This window comes from Lucilia cuprina, chromosome 4 (assembly GCF_022045245.1).
Source record: "Lucilia cuprina isolate Lc7/37 chromosome 4, ASM2204524v1, whole genome shotgun sequence".
NCBI classification, from domain to species: Eukaryota; Metazoa; Arthropoda; class Insecta; order Diptera; family Calliphoridae; genus Lucilia; species Lucilia cuprina.
In genome coordinates this window covers 69,944,459-69,948,989 of record NC_060952.1, presented here as the reverse complement: position 1 = coordinate 69,948,989, position 4,531 = coordinate 69,944,459, and the positions used below count along the sequence as shown (strand labels likewise).

General features: G+C 28.3%; 1 long non-coding RNA gene across 1 annotated transcript; it reads left to right on the top strand.

The window, feature by feature from the left end:
• The first annotated feature begins 1,111 nt into the window (after positions 1-1,111).
• On the top strand, positions 1,112-3,212 carry LOC124419855. Its single transcript, XR_006940848.1, has 3 exons — positions 1,112-1,344; positions 2,336-2,666; positions 2,724-3,212. It is a non-coding gene; the product is annotated as an uncharacterized LOC124419855 (long non-coding RNA).
• The last annotated feature ends 1,319 nt before the right edge of the window (positions 3,213-4,531 follow it).

Sequence of the window (4,531 nt, the reverse complement as noted above, 5' to 3'; positions counted from 1 at the left end):
CAGGAATAATTTCTAATATTTGAGATAAAACTAAACAGAATTGAAACGAAAGAAGTGAAAATAATATTTATGTTTATAAACCGTGCAATAATTATTTTCAAACATGAAAAAATCTATGCGTGCAGGAAACTGTGGACAATTAGTATTAACTCTGTGTACTCAAAAGGACTGTAAAAGGACTTTAAAGTTTAAAAGACATCCGATTTCAAAAGATGGAATTCCAAATTTATATTAAAAAGTTAGTATTAATATTAATTTTAAATGGAGCTGAGTTCCTCTGCTTCGAAATAGTATAATTTATTTCAAATAAGATCATCAAGAAAGTATTGGAAATCTAAAAGAAAATTTGTCACAAGAAAGTAGTTAAAAGTTTTTGAGTTGAAAACATTTCTTTTCAAAAATCATCAAATAAATTTTCTTTAATATAGAAAAATGATCAAGAAATTAAGAAAAGAAGAAAAATTTTTATAAAAATATTAAATTTTGTAGAAAATATATAGGAATTTTACTGCTAAATAGTGAGTTTTTCTTAATCGGTTAATTGATAGATATCATTCGGTTTATTCGTTATTTGAAATTTTACAATTTTCATTTATTCGAACGATTAATCGTCAAAAATTAATCGATTAATCGAACGACGATTAATCGTTTGAATACTCTAGTTACCACGATTAATAACCTCCTAAGGAACCTAACCGAAAATACTTTTAAAGGGGAAAAAATCCAAATTACTTTTTTAGAAGAGCTGAGGAGGCTCCTATAAAGTTAGTATGATGGTACGTATTCTGAGTTTATACACAGGATTTCGAGCACATCCATGTAAAATTGAACGTGCAGATTCAGACGAATGTAGAGCATGTGAAACTCTGGAGCACTTTCTTTGCCACTGCCAGGCGTTCGTCTAAGTTAGATCCAAGTATCTTGGAAGTGATGTTATTCAGGAAATAATAATCCTGACTAACACTGATATATGTATTTTTTGCTATGTTATCCACTCCAAAAGCATTTTTTTAATAAATACATGTATAGCAATATATAAAGTAGATTGTGACTTTTGCTTCCAGATTTCTTAAAACAATATTTCTTAAAACTAGTAATTTACTTCAAATTTAATTTCAAAAATAATAGTAAACTATACATTTTGTAAGATCAAAATATTTTTTTACGTTATCATTATTGTGGCAAATACAGTGGAATTAAATTAAAAACGTGTAAGATAAGCATGTGCGGTCTTTGAATAGTATTAAGGGCTAATACACATATTTAGTGATAACTACGGACCTAAAATTTAATGTAAAAGCAAAATTATTTCCTTATACCTGATAAGTGTGTGCTTTTAGATATGTAAGTACATGTGTGTGTTGTATCTTTCATTTTCTGCTCTTTGTAATATCATTCTGTTTTATGTTTTACATTAAAATGAATACGAAATTCGTACAAAAGCTAACAGGGGAGTAATCTGATGTAAATATTTAATTTGTAATTTAAAGGAACAAAAAATATAAAAACACTAATGCACGTGTAAAGTACTTCAATATAGTGATATATTGTTATGTTTTTAACCACTTAAAATAATATTATTTTAAGATCTGCTTTATGATTATTCCCAAATTAAAATATTTTTTAATGTCTCAAACAACAGGATTTTTACATTTTCAGTAAATATAAATGTTAGTCAATTATTTTAAATTTTACAGAATGTAATTAGTTTAAGTATTTTATCAATCTTTTCAGACATCATTTTATCATATTTTGCCAACAGTATGTAAAAATTCAGGTAGAATAAAAAATACTTTAAAAGAAGTTGCAGTGCTATATTCGGTTGTGCCGAACCCCAAATACTAACGACGATCAACCTTCTTTTTATTAAAACTAATTTTAAGGTAACTCGATATATGTATATGTATGTGGAATTCATTTGGATTAGGTCAAAAAATGTATATTAAGTGAGTTTTAAATGTGTGTGGAACTTATTATTGGACGATCTTGCTGATTCTGTATAATGATTTATTTTACAAAATACGCATTCTAGTCGAATTTTATCCCAAAAAAAAACTTTGATTGCCAGTAAGCGTTTAAGTAATTTTTGAAATTATTAGTTATATGTGATCTATCCGAAAAAATGTATAATCATTTGTCAAATTTTATCACAATGCCTTAATTTATCTGTGATTTTCGAAAGGGAATTTTATATGGAAGCTATAACAAATAATTTAGCGATCCGGAAACATTTATGTCGAATAATTTATATGTTCACAAAACTTATTCAATTCGAATTTAATCCTAATAACTTTATAATTCAATGAAATTTATGTTTTTAACGTATTTTCAAAAGTGCACCTTATATGGAACTATGACCAATAGTGGACCATTCCGGGATATTTGGTAGAATGATTTCTGTGTTCACAAAACATATTCATGCCGAATTTTATTCCAATAAGTTAAATAGGTGGGAATTATGGGAAAATTTGCTGCCGCGGAATATTAGCGTCACTGACCGATGGACGAAACCGGCATCCAATGAAGTTTATTTACCCAGTTATATGATTGCATTGTACTAAAAATTCAGAGAACTCTTGCTATTTTTGAAAACCCCGTCCAAATACTGTTAGATTAAAGTACTCTACGCCTGAAAATAAACATATATGAAGAAATTCAACCATCAGGTAATTTTAATAATCCAGATATCATTGAAGAAGCCTCATTGTCAAATTACACATTAGAAGTATTTGCAAGTCAGAACACGCAGTAAGTGAGATTGGGTGTCAAAACCCCTATTTAATAACAGAGACCGACTTTGCTGATCTACAGCTTGACATAGGAATATACAAAAAGGGATCAGAGTTGTCAAGGATTTCCATGCAAAATCTTCTCGAAAGCGATCAGCTTATTTGATGAGTGCAGTACGCAGCAGATATCATAATTTATTTAAAATAATTGCATACCCTTATGATCCTGACAAATGGTTGCTATTTATAGATGGATCTCTCAAAAGCCTTAAGTGCTGCTCAATATTGGATATATGAATCGTTCAATATCCATAAATTATGCCACAGATGTTGAGGAAAATTATAAAAATAGTAGCATTTTTAATATTTGAAGAGGGGATTTCCAAAACATCAGTGCTTCATGTGCCTTTGTGAAGGACGTCAACGTGAATTGCACTATACAGACTACGAATTGGAATCGCGTACAATATAAGGAATCATAAGTCTGAAAACTATAAATATAAATTGTAAAAAATTTGGTATAAAGCTTAGGCGTAATCGGAGTGAAAATGTCAAGATTCATTTTCAGAACAAACATCTAGATATTTTTCCTTAAAACTTAGGAGATTTAACATGTTCATTTCTAAAATCTTTTTCATCAAGATATTGCTACAGTAGAAAATCGATTTAAAGGAAAAAATACCATTCATATTAAGCTGTGACACAGAGGATCAACATAAGAGAAATTGCCGACATATACATTTTTAATGTTAAAAATATTTTTATAAACTTATTACTTTTTAACATAAATAATTTTTTTAATATAAAAAAATTTACAAAATTTTTTCAACAAACATATTTTTCAATTTAATATAACGTAAATGTTAATAGTTTTTTTGTACAACACACTAATAAAAATAAGAACATGACATATTGGAGGCATTATGTATTAATTATTGCGCCATTTTATACCAAAATTGTCTTTTCAAAAAGAAAATTTTTTAAAAAAGTTTAGAGTTATTAAAATTTCCCCCGAGAATTTTGTGAGGCACATAAAAGTAAATATAAGAAACTTTTTTTAGTTTTTAAAAATTTTACAAAAAAATATTTATCCAATTCACAATCGGTGTTGTACGATTGTATCGTAGTATGTCGTAATTTTTTTAATATTGATTTGTTTTTGTTTTAAAAAATTTTATTTGAAAAATTTTTATGACATATAATGCTACAACGACATCGATTGTGAATTGGACAATTATGTTTATATTTATAAGTGTATTCATTAATGTGCTAGTACACATTTTTGTTCAAATTTTTTGTGTTGGAAAAGGGCCATAATTGTAACAACATCTCCAAACTATATTTTCAAACTTTTAGGTAGATTGATGGGAGGATGTATAGTAAATCAAAACACCTAGGCCACTATCGGGCCTGTTATGCGCCCGTTTTCAGGAAAAAAATGTTCACTAAGTATCTTATTTTTCAATGTTCAGAAACTCAGCTTCCTCAGTTTTATATTAGCTGCAGAATGGCTAATTTTGAGGAAATTTTTCGTTTTGTTCTCATTAGGGTCACCCCATAGGATCTTTGTGGTTCTACCCACTGTTTCATTATATCAACAGGCCATATGTGATTCTCTCACCCAAATTTTTAATTAAACTTTTGTTGCGTCAAATGGTTTTGCGTTGCCCTTCCCTTTAAAGCTATTACATTAGAATCTTAGTTTTAATTCTATCACCTAATATCGCCCTAATTGCCTTATGGCTATAGATAAATATATTAAGGGCTGTGGTGCCATATTTATTCTAATCCAATTTACACAT